Below are 18,100 nucleotides of genomic sequence, written 5' to 3' on the forward strand. Positions count from 1 at the left end.
TTTAACGTGCACCCAAATCTGAGCACGCGGGCCTACAACATTTCCGCCTTCATCGGAAATGCAGCCGCCGCAGCCGGGATTCGAACCCGCGACCTGCGGGTCAGCAGCCGAGTACCTTAGCCACTAGACCACCGCGGCGAAGCTACCAAATTTGCTATTTGCTAATCTAGTGAAACTGCCAAGAGCACTTCATGAGCGTAGCATGTAGGCATGTTTTACATGACACGCATGTCAGGAAGTCATGTTCGGACATGTGATTTACTTTCGTCGTCCGTTCGCATCATTTAAAACCAAATTTGGTATAAGTGAAGCTAGCCAAACGGCCACGAGCGCATCATAAGCATGACATGTATGCATGTTCTTACATGACATGCATGTCATGATTATCGCGTTTAAATCAATCATATACCTTCATCATTCCTTCACTTCACGTAATACCAAATTTGGTATATTTGAAGCTAGCTAAACGAACGGAGCACATTATAAGCGTATGACGTGTAGTCATCACTTACATGGCATGAATGTCAAGATTTCCACGTTACGGCCTCCACTTATGTTCGGTATGCAGTCATGTCATGCTATACCAGTTTTGCAATGTGCCATGTGAATGAAACCACCAGAAGAGCAGCAAGACTGTGACATGTAAGTCATAAGATACATGATTTTTATGTTATGACTAGTCACTTATGTTCGTCATACACTTATGTTATGCCATAAAAGTGTTACTATATATTCCTTCATCGAAACGGCCAGGAGAGCTAAAAGTTGTAGGCGACAAGATAGATAGATAGATAGATAGATAGATAGATAGATAGATAGATAGATAGATAGATAGATAGATAGATAGATAGATAGATAGATAGATAGATAGATAGACACACTAGAGTCCGCCGAAATCCACTAAGAAAATCATTTCAAAAACGAGACTGCCCCTGTACTCTTGACATAAATGCTTTGAATTCTCGGAATAGCTGCGTTTGATTGTTCTGTACGCATCTGCGCATTTATTTTCTTTGAACATTCTAAAAGCGATCGTGCGCGATGCGAGACACCATATGAGCAATTAGGCTGCACTTCATCTTGGGAAATAGCCGTGTGTGATATTGCCTGTCCTGCTATAGGTGTGAATTAGGCATTCAGAGCACGGCACAGGTCTGATGTCGAATTCTGTATACCGGATGCTGATGTGTCACCACCGAGCTTTTTGTCGTATTGTATTGAAGTCCCTGGTTGAAATCGCTTCGGCGTTTTTGGATGCTAAATCAAAGCCCATAGCGACACATCAAGAAGCCATTTATACATACTTATATTCAGACTTGCTCAGGTCTCCTTAGGTCCTGGTCTTACCTTATAGTCTGAACGGAAGGTCAAAAGCACGCCACGAATGAAGCCTATAAATGCGCTCGGGGTGACAATCCGGATCATTCCATAGTCGTTGCACAGATGTCTTCATACCATTAGACAGCAAGGCATTGATGCCTTATCTGTAAAAGTAAGTTGATATCACTTCACCGTTAGTGTGCACCATTTTTGCTTCTTTATCAGCTTTCTATGCCACTTTGACTGGGAATCCATCGCAATGCAACGGTATTTACAGATCGAAATGCCTCATTCAGCATATTCAATATATGTCACACACCAGGCACTGTATGCAATGTGTTGCTTCATGTAGTTTCTAATTAGCTGAAGTTCCGGCTTGGAGTCACAAAATAATGTCCATTTCGCTGGACTCTGTAGTAAAATGTAGCACGCAGCTCGTCGGACGCCGGTCAGCTCATTGGGAGTAGATGATGTCTGGTGTACTATTTTGAAGCGTTGAGTGATTTCCATGTGAGGCACAGTGAAAGCTGCTACCGAGGAGGTCTGCGTGACAAAGCCATCTGCAAAATTGTGCACTGTATATTCGCACATATAGGCATTATACGGCAAACCGAAATACTTAAGTACAGCAGTTCGTGTTTTTGGCTGCTTTGTTATTCCTGGATTCGAAAATCGCACGATCGGCTTATGCATCGTCCAGAGTGGTATGTCAGAGATAACACGTGGTGCATAGTTTGAAGGCAGCAGATCTCGGTGCGACATATATAGCAGCTTCTGAGTATGCAGCATTGGGTGAAGTCTTAAAAGCGTCTTTCAGTGGGTGGTCTCGATGCCTTCTCAGTGGCTTCACATGTACTCACAGTGGCTCGCGTTGAAGATAAACACGAGCTGGACATGCACGTGATTCTGCAATTGTGCCCCATGTAGAAGTACATCGGGGTACTCCTAGGCAAAATTTGGGGCACGCACCTGAGCTCCCTTGAGTGTAAGTACAGCACATGTGCAAACACAGGAGAGAACAGGATCACTGTAGTGAAAGTATCCGCCCAACAAAAAGTGCCCAGTATAGCTGCACTAGAGGTGATTTCGATGGTTCCCATAATTTTTCAGACAGCATAAGGCGAATGACCAAGACAAAACTCCTGACACGGGAAGTGGGGCGCTATGCTGCCCGACGAGGCAAGGTGTTCAATGAATACTACTACAATGTTTCCCGGTCACAACGCCCTGCTTGAGGAGAGTGGTGTCCCGGCGGATGACAACAAGGCCCGGCAATTGAGCGTGGTGAGCTTGGGCGCTTTTCTTGCTCCGTTGCACGAGCGTGTGACCTATGACTCAGCCGCTTTCTATTCTCACATCAAGAAAGGGACACGTTGGCAACATAGCTAAAGCGTGGTGGCAATGTCTAGTCAAAAACGTCGACCTGGGCGGGCGTGGGCTAAGTGGAGACATCTTCATCTGGTTTCACGATTTGTTCGTCCCGTAGCATAATGCTTGTACTGTAATTATTCTAAATGAATGTCAAGTTTATATATACTGAAAGAAATTTGATATCTGCAAGCTGTCTCGACCCTATCTTTGCGAATCTCCAGTGCCTGAACGACCGGACACAACACTTTAACAACCTATAGAAACGCAGTTATACATCTCTACAGAGTATATAGCCGTTTCGTAATTTGTCATAGAGGGCCCTTTTTTATTTGGCAGATTTCTCAATTATTTGAGTACTCGGACGGCGATGATTTGTGGTAAAACACCAAGAACAATTCAGATGATCTTTGTGAATATCTCGTACAACATTCTGAAAAGAGGTCAATCGATCTGTATAGTTGTTGAATGAATGGTGAAATAAATCACGTCGTGCGTTGATGAAGTAATTTCGTATATGCCCATGATGGAAAGTTATTGGGAGAAGAGCAAAAATGCGAGAATGGTTGTTACGTCACTCGCATGACGATAAAAGTGATGATCTTTAGTGACCTATACTTTGTAAGAAACCAACCAAGAGCACCAAAACAGTGAAAGAAAAGACAGGACAATTGCTGGACTTACAACTAAATATTTATAATAAAAACCCCCACAGGCATGAACCATTAGTGCATGCGTAAATGGGCTTTCTGGGCCTAGGACGTTGCGTATTTAACAATACAAATCCATGAATTAAGCATGTAAATGTGTCGTGCAAATAGCTCATTTACACAAAACGCCAAAATATTGACACCACGTGCACCTGTTGACTAAAATTAAGGGTTCGCATCACATATGTCACGTAGCCTTTTTTATCATTTCGAAAGACTTCGCAACTTTCATGTTAAATGTATTTCTAATTTCTTTTTTATGACGACCCCGATTTGAAATCAGGGACGCAGCTACAGCCTTTGCAGCGCAGACATACGTGAGATTCGAAATTTGCTGATCATGCGGCCGTGTCCACAAAGGTCAGAAGAGCACATCAGCTTCAGTGACAGACAGCGTGAATGCCGCATTATACACCCTACAAGTACTGGTCGAAACTCAACTCTGCACTGCAATGGCTCTGCGTCCCTGATTTTAAATCAATAAGTGTCATTGGTAAAAAATGAAAATAAGCTTGAACGTAAAGTATTTAAATACTTCAAAATATAACAAAACATGGCAAATCATCATGTGTAAATCGTCCATCAGTTTTTCTTACAAATGAAAAATTCGCGTTGCTACATAGTGATTGCAGGGTAGCGTCGATTCTCTGTAAATGCGCCATTTGTAACACCTTAACACCTGTGCAACTGTGAAATGGTTCAGACCGCCTATTTATGCACGCGTCGCTGGGTTGTGTGTAGGTAAACTTCCTGCAATAACCATTGTGTTTGTGAAGTCCAGCGTTTGCTCTGTGTGGCTGTTTTCTCTTGCTGTCTTTCGTTGGATTTCTCTTCTGAATATTATGAAGCAACTCGCACAGCGAGCTGCGTTGGTTGTGTACTGCTTCACACACTGTTGTGAAGAATCGGCAACAAGATTTATTTAGTCGAAGATGGAAAACAGGCGATGTAAGGCGCAGATTACTCGGTTTGATTTTCTGGCGAGCGCATGACTAAGCGGAGGAAACACAAGACATTATCCGCATGCATTCATGTTCTGTGCAGTACTGCACACGAAGTTTATGGTGATCTTAATCTCGCCAAATTGTCGACCTTGGTGAACCTGCCAACTGGATCGTATGTTTGATAGAGGATACTTATCTGTTGTGTTCGTCTCTTTCTCTTTTCAATAAAGGCTGTGTTCCAATTCCTTAACTGACTTTTTCTAAATACGCATGCCCGAAACAGCTGGCTCTTGCTTATTCAGAATATAAGCAACTGCTTTCATACACACAATTTGTTAGTCAGCGCCATTACTTCTCTCATTCATTTTTTGTGGACCGCTCTCATGTATTCTGCTCAAGTTTTCACCTTGCTATGTAGCAGCTAGGCCCAACAGAAGTTTCACTCAAGACGCGCGCTTCGCCTGCATGCAAATCATATACGGCGCTACACGCATACTTGACTCTCACCTTTACCACAGAGCACCACACACCGCGATCATTTTTCGTTGCGAAATGCTTGGAATTGTAACACTACTTATATATGCGTGACGGCGCGAACGTGAAAAAATCTCAACGCTTGACCTTCACATTCAGCAAGAAAATTGAGAAAATTACAACAGAAGAAATAATTTCTGCCGTCACGCACAAAAATCGGAACAATTTGAGCGACGTTCTGGTCTTTTTTTTCTGTTTTATGGTTCACCGTGCGTTTCTTTGCAGTGTAGTTAAAAATAAGTGTTGCAATTTCTTTTTTTTTTACGTAGCATCAATTACTTAAAACCTTGATGCACCCAGATCGTCCATGCAATGTTGTGAAGGAGGGACGTCAGGCTGCTATAATAAAAAAATCATTTTTGGTCATCATATTTGCATTGAAGTGGTTTATTCGTCTTCACAGTGGCAGATAACCCTTCCTTTATTGGACACACACCGCTACTGTCCTGGCGGGATGGCGATGCAGCCTGCAAGGAAGCTTCATTGTTGTTCTTCAAAAACTGTTCAACAAGGCCTGTCGCTGGGTTTGACGAGTGAGTTTCGGAAAAAAAATGCGGGAGTGCCGATTCATGAGGATGCCTGCGCGTGGTTAGGCTCCGGTTACAGCAACGCGTGACGGGGCGCGGCCGCAGAATGTAAACACCCAGAGCGGCACTGAGTGGGCGCTCGTAGCTTGCACCCCATCTTCTCCTCGACAAGGCAAGAGCACGCGTCAAACGGACGCCAAAGAAAAGAATGACTCGGTTGAGATTAACAAGCTGCTCTCTGAGAACTCTAACGCCCTACGTTTCACTATCATATTCACAGAAAAAATAAAGGTTAAATTTTGATTTTAAGCCTTGTGCCTAAATGTCCGTGCGTGACGTCAGAAATTTCAAAATGTGTTTTTCGTATTTTCGCGACATTATCTCGATGAAATTTTCTGAAACTTCGTATGCTGGATATATGGCACCCAAGGATAATAACGCACATTATTTTTTAGCACTCTTTATTTTAAAAGCGGCGTGGGACCCAGTGGACACTTCAAAACCTATGACGTCATGGTTGCGGAACGTCAATGTGCCCCCCCCCCCCCCTGCATTTTGTTTTCGCACATTTTCGCGCTTACCAGGTGTCTTGTCGCGGTAAGAGCGGTGTTTTCGGCACTGGAATTACTAATACGTTAAAACTTGTTTTGCGCTTCAGTGTCCCTTCAATTAAAGTGGAAAGCTGGGAAAGTATGACAGGTTTCTAATGTTAAAGGCCGCATGTGACAGGGTAGAGAATCACAGGCGCTGCCTTCTAGTGAGGACACAAGGAGGACTTTCCTTAACTCTTGCATAAACCTGGCTTTAGGAACGTTTTGCTCCCATGAAACAACCTTTCATCACATATGTCTCCTACGGATGACCTTAGAAATCACACTCGATTCCTAACAGCCATTTGGTGCTGATCGGAATAATCTCATGTATTTGAATTCAGTATCCTTTCCTTTTTTCTTCCATGTTGTCGTGGGACGAAAAATGTGCCAGGTAAGCGAATTGACCCTGCTCGCTAGGCTTGCGCGAATATGCTTCGAATATTTGAGCGAACATTGCAGTATTGAAATTCACTTCGATTCGAATATAAATCATTAAAAACATAGAAGCATTCAAAATGAGCAAAAAAAATTATATAACTGCCTCTATGGGTGCTTTCACCGCAGTAACAGAGTGCTAAGCCGTGAGAACACGTACTGAGGCGGAATCAACACTGCTTGGAAGCCCCACTTTAAGGTCAAATGAAGATATTATCTTCATATTGATCCTTTTTTTAAGTTCGAGAGCTCGTTATATTGGCTTATGTGCTCTAGGTATAGTAAATTTTACAAATTTTTCTATTTTACACGTTATCACTTATATTCTACCAAAAATAAAATCCTGCTTTCCACTTTCTTTGAACTGAAAAAATGTCATTTGCACCGGCCTTGTTTCAATTAGAAAATGTTGTGCAGGTTCGACGAATATGCCCATTTTTTTACATGTGACCTATATTATTATAATAACTGCTATATTAACTGCTTTACAGAGATGTGTGTTTCTGTTTTATGATATACGAAAACCAAATTTAAAAATCCACATACTAGTTTTTTTCTAAGAAAACATTCCTGGCAACATGAATGTGTATGTTCGTTCACATGTCTTGGTAAAGAGGACCTTGCAACATTGCTCAAGATTACGAGAAAAATAATTCTGTAATAGCGAGGCTTTTGCAAAAATGTGCGTTGGTGTCTCTGCCTGTGTAAAATTTGGAACCCATATGAATCAGGCCATTATTTGACTCAAGAAGTAGTGAAGATTATTAACTATTTTAACGAATTCTTATTTATGTTCTAATGCGCAAAAAACAGGTCACCTCACGTGCCCAACTTTCAATTGGAACAAAATGAAGGAACAAATGTCAAGTATATACAATGTGTAAAACTGTTTGAAAAAAAAAAACACAATGCGCAGACAGCACGAATAGGAACACCAAAATGCATAGATGCTGGCCATGGACCACAAAGGAAGATTAAAACCAGTCCGAATATCTGTCAGCATACACTGCGGTAGCCGAAGTGCAGGATTGATTGTGCTTCAAGGGAAAATTTGTCGCGTGCCTTGATATTCAGGCCACGAAAACAATGTTCCGAAGGATGTCACACCTGCGTTTGGAGAGAGCTGACATATTCGGGCGCTTCTTGCAAGGGAATTGCAGTGAAGCTACTGCAAATGACGTCCTCGAAGGTCTTCCCTGGCCACGTGTAAACTGACCAATCCGGTGACTGTGGTGTGTTCTGTTGCGACGACTCCGCAGCTGTCCAGTCCTCCTTAGATATGCCCTCAAAAAACGGTCGCCAACATGAAATTTATTTCTTCATTTTGTCTGTTTTTGAAACCGTACACGTTTCGTTATTCACTCATACCTTGATATAACGAATGCAGATATAAAGAAGCATCAGTTATAACGAAGTAAATGAAAAATAACCTTGCATTAGATATAGCTTGATTTGAAATACGAGCACAATACGTTGACAGGGTCAACATGAACACCAACTCACCCAATCAACCATTCTGAGAAAAAGATATGGTGTTAAGAATGTACCCTTTTATAACAAATTTTTGGATACAGCAGACCTAATTTCGCGCTGGTGCGATTTTCTTATATTGAGGTTAGAGTCACAGGCATGCACCCGTCTGGGTGGTTTACCGGTTATGGCGCTTTACTGCTGACCTGAACGTCACGGGACTGAATTCCGAAGGTGGCAGCCACACTATTGATGGAGGTGAAAATGCTTCTATACTTGTTTTCATCTGCATAATAAAGAACCTCACATAGTCGAAATTCCCAAACCCTCAACTACACAGGTCCTCATAACCATAATTTGTGGTCCTGAGACATCAGAGTGCCTAGCAATTCTTATTAGTTATGCATACATACATGTGCAGGAAATCTCATATAAGTCTTACCAAAGATTGAAAAAAAAATACTTAAGCGCTTGCCCTGACCCTACCTTTGGAATTAAACAATTGAAGTTGATGCAAACAGCGCAGCACTAACAATCATGATTTATCGAAATAACTGCAGCTGCTAATGATTACCCAAAATTTATGAAACTGATGGCTTTGCTTTGGTCTTATGTGGCACTTGTTAGGATATCATTTATAAATCTTCTTTTGTTAATTAAGTAAGATAAATATTGAAAGATTTTTGCAATTATTCTTTAATGCTATGCATTTTTGGTTATGTTGTACAGGGTTTTCGACAATGACCAATGCAATTTTTTGTGGTAAAATACATGCCACGTGATAATTTTTTCTAGCGCTCAGAGAAAGCCCGTGAAATATAAAACAACACCATGCGACTTCGCTCGCGTGCTGCCATACTGCAGCGTCATCAACAGTGCTTTCAGCACAAGAAGTTGTACGAGAAACTTTGATCAAACACTTGTGAGGAACAATCGGGCTTCTTTGGCATGTGTGGCCATCGATAATGCTGGAAAGAAGCGTATATTTAAGGGCTCGTTTTCTTCATTAGACAAAATGTCAATGAGATCCAACTGACAATCATGCCAAAGAAAATATAGAAATACTATTAGAAGTAATCGCGTTGCATATGAGAAAAAGAAGAGTGGACAAAAACATGACTTGCTGTAGGCGGGGACCGAACCTCATTATAATCAATAATGCTGACGCACCAGAAACACGACGCATAGCTGCGGCCGCCCATTTCATAACGATCGGTACGGAAGTCGTTTCCCGTGGTAGCATCGATGCATTGTTGCTTAAAATATGTTGTGCAGGCTGGAGCGAATATTCGCCAAAATATTGCAGTATTCGAATTCCCTCTTATTTGAAGTTATATTACTGGTAATTTCAAAGTTTTCAACATAATACGAAAAGGTGTATATTGCGGTGCATGTACCAACCCTGTAAAAATGGTTTCACTGCACTGGAGAATTACTCTTCCGTAAAATCACCTATCTGAAAAAGTTCTGTCCTACCGAGAAGCCCCACTTCAAGGTTAAATAAACATGACAACATCACATCGGTCAATAATTTCTTAATTGAAAAGCTTGTTATTTCAGCCTATAAGCTCTAAGTATAGTAAATTTTAAAACGTAACGTATGCTGCAAGTTATTGCTAGCAGTCTACTGTAAGTAAGAACTTGCTATTATACAAAGCTGCTTTCACTTCCTCTAAACAAAAAATAAGAACATTTGCACCCGACTTATTGTTAATAATTTTTTTGTTCAGGTACGTTAAGTCAACTTTGTTATACTGATGTCAGAGTGTATTCGCACAAGGCTAGCATTGTGTCAAAGCCCACCTACAGAACGGTATGCCGAAATGCTCCTTCCATGACGGGGAATCCCCGCACACTCACGTATCGTTCTCGCTCTCCCGCCTCACGTTTGAGGCTGGTGGGAATGTCAGGCGGGAACTCAATGTGCGGGACCGTGATGTCGTAGACTTTGCCAGTCGTTGAGTGAGCGTAGTCGCGTCTCTGGGTAAACCACACAAAACCAGCCCAGCTCGTACCGATGACCTCTGAAAGGGTTCATACTAGGTTACGATACGCGTGCAGAAAAACAATCGGGTTAAAGCTTTTACATGACATCTGCAGCAGTAACACAGGAACTGGTAAGAACATACAATAAAAGCAACCTCATTACCACTCTAAGTTAGACATAGGAATTCTAAGAATATAAGTTCCTACCCACGTCTCATTAGTTTTCTTCAGTATTCATTCGTTCAACAAAGAGTGGAACTTGTTTCCCAATGAGATAGTGTAGGCACCCAAATTTTCTCCTGAAACAACAAACTTTATGTCAGTGCAATATAAATATTTTATGCTTAGTATTGATTGTGTTGTTTTCCTTGTTTATCACACGTATATGCCAGTTCTATGGCTGTTTTGTGAAAGGATATTTACAACAACCTCCACGTAATCTATCCCTAAGACATTGCACAATTTTGCAGGCATACTAGATTGAAAAAGAAAAGTGTAATCTTCAAAAGAGTTTTTATATTCTTCCAATATTGCTCACAGAAAAACTCAAGGCCCATAACATAGAAAAGACTGTAACCTGTCATTACCACCATTGCTCGACAACTTCATGGGCTGTTATACACATGCACAAAAAGAAAAAAAAGGTGACTTGCACTGTCTGCACAATTTATTTCCAATGAAATATGTGTTCCTACTTACGTCGATTTCCCACAACTCAATGCAGTGACAAACGAAGTCGTTACAGTGGAGAAGTTTCGCAACCTATAGCGATATTACGCAAAAAGTCGAATAGTTAAAAAAGCTTCACAAGAAGTGACGAGCTTGTATCCTTTCTCCTCGTGGTATTGTCTGCGAATAATCCTCGTGGTATTGCCTGCGAATAATGTTTTAAGAACTCTACCTTGTTGTTTCAACTGAGAAACACATGCACGCATGTGCTGTGTGTTAAATGATTTGAGTTATGAGACTGGAATAATATAATTTTTGTCTGGCCAGGTCTCACCCCTCCCCACCGCCTACACAGACCTCTTCTGCAACTGTGACAGAGAAGGACACTGAAGAACATTGCCTGTCGCATTTACTCGCAATTCAGGGATGCAAACCAACTAGCCCACGAAGGTGTTTTAGCTCCTCTACAAATTTTAAATCTGGATCACATCATAACATTCTCTCAAAAACATGGGGTCAGTTTAGAAAAAAAAGAAAAACCGAGATTTTTGCAACAAATACTCACAAATTGACTAGCATAGTCATATTATTACTTTGAACTGTCTTACCTAGTCCCTTTTTTTAAAATTTTTATGCGCTTACACAGCTACTTAATAACATAAAAGAAGGCACTGTTGTAGAAAACTCGTTCAGTGCATTGAGACAGTATAGGCGCTGTATCAATTTTTTAGTTACTTTAGATTTTGAGCTAGGCATGTGATCGCCTGAGAGTATGGTTGCCTTTTCCCCTCTAACAGGGGTGGTGTCAGCGATCAAGTAGGTAGCCCCTCTATGTCTTTCTCCTCCCTCTTTTCTTTAACAAACAAACAGAACACCACGCGTAAGTTCTCTGCCTCGCTGCCACATGCAAGACGCTGATTTTCGTGGTTGCCCCCCCACCCTACCCTACGAAAAAAAGTCCTGGCACTGTTCCTGACCCCACAGATGAGAATCACGGTGAATTGTTTGAACAATATAGTCGGTGTTATTCCAGTTTAGCCGGTATGACAGCACTGATATGCTTCATATTTCCTGATGATGATGATAATGGTGAGTAATATTTTATGGCACAAGGGCCAATTGATGGCCAAAAGGTGCCATTTCAGCAAGCTAGCGATATGAACCATGATATGATCTGTGGCTGTAAAGGGGCCTTAAAATTTCTCGCGCTAACGCGCGTAAAACCAGAGAGGTTAGAAAATCATGGCCGTGGCGTGAAATATGTGCAGTGAAAGTGAATGGCAGAATGTCATGATAATAAAATCATGACGGAGATGTAGTCCCCGCGGCCACCACCACAATACAGAGGTCATGCTATGGATCAAATCGAAATATGGGGTGAAAGTTGTGAACATCTTTTAGAAACGTGAAAAGTGAGAGCAATTTAAAAAGCGGGTCGCTACCGAGGAGCATCCCAGGGTGTAGTGGGAGCTGCAGTCAGTAGGGAAGTAAAAAGTGCTCTTTTCTTAGAGTATCTAACTCATTGCACTGGACGAGAATGTGGAGAACCGTGAGTGGTTCTCTACATTTCTAGCACAATGGTGGCTTGCCGGTAGAGAGAAGATATGTATAGTAAGTATGTCCTGTTCCAAGCCTTGTTAGTGTTACTTGTGTGTGTCGTGATTTTCATAGTGGCGGCTAATTACATGATTGCGGCTTAATAGCAGGGAGTTTATTGTGTGTGTGTCTATCCTACGTGCTCTGCCAATACCTCCTGAGCATTCGTTTTAGAAAAGGCTTCAAGTCAAGTGAAGGGATTGGTATTGATGCATTGAAAGTGGTGTCGTTGGCGGAAGCAGCCAGTTTGTCCGCCGAAACGTTTCCTTGTTTTTCACGGTGCCCTCGCACCCAGCAGACAACGACATGCTGTTTTGTTATGTACAGTGTGCACAAAAGTGAGTAAAGTGACACCAGCATGTGTTTTTTGTGTTTTTTTGAGTTTTCAGGGCTTTAATAGCACTTAGGGCTTCTGTGTGTAATACCGCCATTTGTAATTTTATCTGTTTGATGTATTTTACGACCGTTAGTATTTCATAAGCTTCTCCGGTGAAAATGCTTGCATCAGGTTGAAGAAGGCCGGCCTCGGAAAAGGATTCACCTACCGCTGCATATGACACAGAAGTGTTGGACTTTCAGGCTTTGGTAAAGAACTCAGGGCATGTGTATTTATGTTGTAGTTCCAAGAAGTGTGTAAGTATGTGTGCAAGTAGTGCGTGCTATGTGACTTCCCCAGAAGACACATCACAGTTTATAGGCTGCCACTGCCACGGTGGCAGATATGCAGCAGGAGCCACAAAACTGTTCGAGAAGAGGTACACCTCTTTCTTTGGCCAGGCCCCTTACACGGAGCGAGTAGGGCTGCCTCAACGAAGGACAGTTCTCGAACAAGCCAGAGCAAGACAAATCATTACTTGTGAAATGTGAGGGGTGTTGCTTGTGTGCCTTCACCTACAGAAAGTACACAAAGGACAGGTAACATCTCTGTAGGTTGAGCTACCATTCATTTGAATCCACGTGCTGGCTCTCCACAGGGCTAATTCGAAAAGCACCCGCTAAGAAGCGAATGTGTAGATGGTGGACAGGGTTGAAAATCGTTAAGGATGATGGTGTTAAAGACTGATAGATTATAGCACCGTAATTTAGACGTGTGCGTACGAGGCTTTTATATAAATTCATCAGACGTTTCCTGTTACTACCCCTCGTAGTATATGACAACACTTTCGAAATATTCATTGTTTTTAAGCACCTATCTTTTATATACTTGATGTGTGGGATGAAGGTTACTTCAGTGTTTAATATTAGTCCAAGAAAGTTGTGCTCGGTCTTCACTGATATAGGTCGACCATGCAGGTCAATGTCGGGGTCAGAATGGAGGCCCCTCTTTTGGCAGAACAAGATGCAAGTGCTCTTTTGCGCGTTGAGTATAAAACCATTCTCTACGGCGCAATGAGATACCTTGTTCATCCGTAGTTGTTGAACCTGGCGTTAAAACATTGAGATGTTGCACGATTTGAAACGAATCGGTACATCATCGGGATATACGCAGTAAAACTATTACGTGGGAGAGACAGGTGCAAGGAATTAATTTTACCTATGAAACGTGTGCAGCTCAATACACCCCCTTGTGGCACTCCTGTTTCTTGGACAAATATTCAAGATAGGACAGTGCCAACTCGGACACGGAATATCCGGTTCGACAGGTAGCTTTCGATGATAGTCAGCAGTCTACCCTCACCACCTAAATGTGACAGGTCTCGCAATATGCCAAAGAGCCTTGAAGTGTTATATGCTTTTTGCACTTCGAGGAACACAGGAAAAAATGCTTATGAACAAAAGCGTCGCAAATTAGTGCCTCGATACGGACATGGTGGTCAGTGGTGGACCTAGCCTCTTGAAAACCACACTGGTATGGGTCAAGTAGGCCATTAGTTTCAAGGTAGTGTACCAGGCGCCTGTTTATCATTTTCTCAAAGACCTTGCAAAGACAGCTGGTTAACGCTATTCGCCTGTGGCTGTAAGCTCAGGATGGGTCCTTGCCTTGTTATAGAATTGGGATAACGATAGCATATTTCCGGGTGGAGGTAGCTCGCCAGAAGATCATATCACATTATACAGGGAGAAGAGAGCTTTCTGGGTTTCAGTGGGCACGTGTTTTAACATTTCATATGCCACATGGTCCGGGCCTGGTGTAGAATAAGTGTAACTGGTAAGTGAGGCTTGTAGTTCAGCCAAACATGAAGATTCATTGTATGCCTCATGTTTAGTGGGTTCGCACTTTAATCACTGTTTTTTCTATTCTCGTGTTGTATCGTCGGAACGCTTCACTATAGTGTGATGAGCTGGAGACCTGTGCAAAGTGCGCTCCGAGCGTGTTAGCCTGGTCTTCCCAACTCTCCCCTTGTGTGTTCACTAGAGGAAGTGAATGTGCTTGTCGCCCTGCCACCTTACCAACCATGTTCCACACTCTCGCCTCATCTGATTGATTGATTGATATGTGGGGTTTAACGTCCCAAAACCACTATATGATTATGAGAGACGCCGTAGTGAAGGGCTCCGGAAATTTAGACCTCCTGGGGTTCTTTAACGTGCACCCAAATCTGAGCACACGGGCCTACAACATTTCCGCCTCCATCGGAAATGCAGCCGCCGCAGCCGGGATTCGAACCCGCGCCCTGCGGGTCAGCAGCCGAGTACCTTAGCCACTAGACCACCGCGGCGGGGCGTCTCGCCTCATCTGTGTATGAATTCAGGCCTGATAAGAATTTATGCCAACTTTCTCTTCTCTCCTGTCGGAGCGTCCACCTTCCTTGCGACTTGATGTTCTTAAAGTTTATAAGATTCTCTGTTGTAGGCGAGTCTCTAAGGAACTTCCATGTCGTATTTTGATCTTTTCGCGCATTACGATTCTCAATATTCCACCACGAGATTTGTAATTTTCCTACGAGTTCACATGTTTGTGGTATATATTTTGTTGTAGCATCAATCAAAAAAGCTGACAGGTAGCTCCCAGCAGGTTTTATGCCTAACACCCCCACGTCTGTCCAAGTTAGGAGGGTGATTTTTTGAAACTGTGTCCAATCGGCTTCATTGATGAGCCATTTGGGAACCTGTGGAGCACTTATATTTGATATGGATGTGCTGAAAACTATAGGAAAATGGTCACTACCGTATGGAATACTGATGACTTCCGATTTAAATCAAGGTACGAGTGATGGAGATGTTATGCTGAGGTCTATTGACAAGTAGGTATTGCTAAAATTTGTAATATGTTGGCCTTTTCTGATTCAGGAGGCACGCGCCGGAAGAAAAAAGAAACTGTTCAATCAGGCGACCTCGTGCATCGCAGCGTGTGTCGTTTGTAAGCTATTACCTGCATTAAAGTCCTCTATATACAAGATAGGGTTCTGGGAGTTGATTTATAAACGACTGGCATTCCTGTTTATTGAGTTGGTGGTGCAGGGGTATGTAAAATGAGCAAAGTGTGACCAGTTTATTGAAGAGGACAGCTCGGACAGCCGCCGCGTCAAGGGGTGTCTGAAGTGGTAAATGTGCACAAGCTGTTTCTTGATCAACTACAATCGCAACACCGCCAGATGATGTGCCAGCATCATCCGGATCTTCTCGAAAAATAGTGTTACTACGCAGGAAGTTTGTGTGCTTGGATTTTAGGTGTGTTTATTGCACACGCAGCACTTTTGGTGTATGTTTGTGTAAAAGTCCTTGTATATTGTAAAGGTTCCTCAGCAGGCCTGTGACGTTCCACAGTACTATATGTGCCATTCTAAAGATGTGTGGTGCTGTGTGTACAAAAAGTGTTACGTCAGGTTACAAGGCCTTTTAGGAGCCCTGCATTTCGACGTTGTTCTTTCTGGGTGCGCTCGAAAGATTTGCGCCTGTCCTTCGGCGTCTGAGGCGCCGGAGGAGTGGGACTTGTACCTATCACTTCCGGTGAGGTGGCAGATTGTACCCGATGAGCAGGCACATTCACAGACGTTTCGGACATAACTGAAGGTCCAGCAGACTCTGAAGTCTGCTGGACCTGCTTGGCAGGGGGCAGAGCAGCACAGACTACACCAACCTTGGGTGGAGATGACGCGATCGCCGTCACACTTCGTGTGACACTTGCAGACGCAAAAAGATGTGGCACGGCGCCCTGGCGCGTCACATCTGCAAAAGAAGGAGAGTGCTTGTTATGGAGGGAGAAGCACTGGCACGCTTCTTGAAAAGACAGATTGAATTTAACTTTAAATTGAAGAATTCGTGTTGTCTTTCTACAGGATGGGCACGATCCTGAGTAGGTGGGATAGTCTCCTTTGCAATTCGCACAGTGGGCTGCAGCCGTATAATTGACCCATTGGTGTTCATTAAAGCTACAGTTTGCGCAAGTCGCGCGCCCTCTGCAGCTTTGCGATCTTGTCCAAAGCGCTGACATTTGAAACACCTACGAGGATTTGGTATGTAGGGCCTGAGTAGAAGCTTTCAGTAGCCGGTTTTGATTTAATCGGGTAATCCCTAGTAATAAAGGTGATAATTATATGTTTTGTTCGTGTTTCTTTTTTGTCTCGTTGTATGACTATTCTTTGAACCTTCACCACATTCTGCTCTTGCCAGCCTTCCAATAATTGACTGTGACAATCCAAGGTGGTCATTAGACATGACATCGCGGACTGTGTTTATAGATCTGTGGGGGCCTACTGAAACTGGGACATTCCCAAACGCTACCAGTTTAGGTAAGTTGTCATATTGCAGCTTGTCGCGACCATACAAAAGGAAATCGCCGCTTCCCAACTTGGTTACACAATATCCTGGGCCGATTGCTTCAGTGAGTGTTTTTTAGAAAAGAAAAGATAAAATTGCTCGGACTGTTTTGTTTTCTTTCTGGCTGTGCACGACATACAACTTGGGAAAGACTGCTTTGGTTTTGAAAAGAAGAACGGTTCTTCGGTGCGCCACCTTTTCTGGCGGCCATCAGAGAGAGGGGAAAAAAATTGGCCATACAAATTGTTTAAAGTTTGGCGGCAATGATGACCACCCACAACCGAGCCCAACAAGGGGACGCTACAAGGTTGAATAGTAAAGACTTGGAGACGCCAGCCATGCACTGCCGCTATAACCGAATATAACTACCCAACGTTAGGTAACTACACAGGGTTAACCCTCGCCGCTAGGAAATTTAGAAGTAAACAAAAAAGAGAAGATGACAGGACAGATAAAAAGTGAGAGATAAAGACTGTGGGAATGGAGGCTAGCATGCTGCCTTTGCGCGGGCTTTGCCACCTTTTCTGCCGTTTTCATGTCCCGACACGTCACCCCTCCTTTGCTGCTTGCCGCGCTGGGGGAGCGGAGTAACGTTCAACCCCCTCACCCCGTCGCGGATGTTGACTGTGGCGCTGAGCGCGGAGTCTCCCTAGGGTGCCTTGATGCCCGCGCGCTCTGCTGAGGGTGAGGACAGCCGCGTCGTCTGCTACGACGGCCGCCATTACGGCTCCTGCCGTAGTGGGGCAGCATGCGAAGCGCATTACCGCTTGCGGTGCTCGCGTATGGTAGGAAAGAAGTACTCGTTGGCGAGCTTTTTTTTTGGTGCAACTTGGGCACCTCTTGGTGCTGTTGTTGCCTAATTGTTAAATGGAACAACGCACGTCATACAAACTGGTGGCCTGTGCTTGTACAATGCGCCAGGGGCTGACATAGACTGAATGAAATGAGCCACGAACTCCCACACCAGAAAGATTCGCGTTAAACCGTTGTCGTCGTTAAGACGGAGGGGCGCATGAACTTTTATTACTACGCTTGCTGAAAGGAATGCAATATTTGGGTCTTTGTGAATCAGCCGAATAGCAAAGGCAGGAATCGCTGTACTTTATATACTTGCGTGTGTGTGTATATATAACACACACACACACACGCACACGCACACACACACACATTATCTGACATTCGGTACCACCTTCCCCTGCCTCACCATTTCATGCACTGTGCAGGCAGCATACCCGAGAGTAACATGC

This window comes from Rhipicephalus microplus, chromosome X (genome assembly GCF_043290135.1).
Source record: "Rhipicephalus microplus isolate Deutch F79 chromosome X, USDA_Rmic, whole genome shotgun sequence".
Lineage (NCBI taxonomy): Eukaryota > Metazoa > Arthropoda > Arachnida > Ixodida > Ixodidae > Rhipicephalus > Rhipicephalus microplus.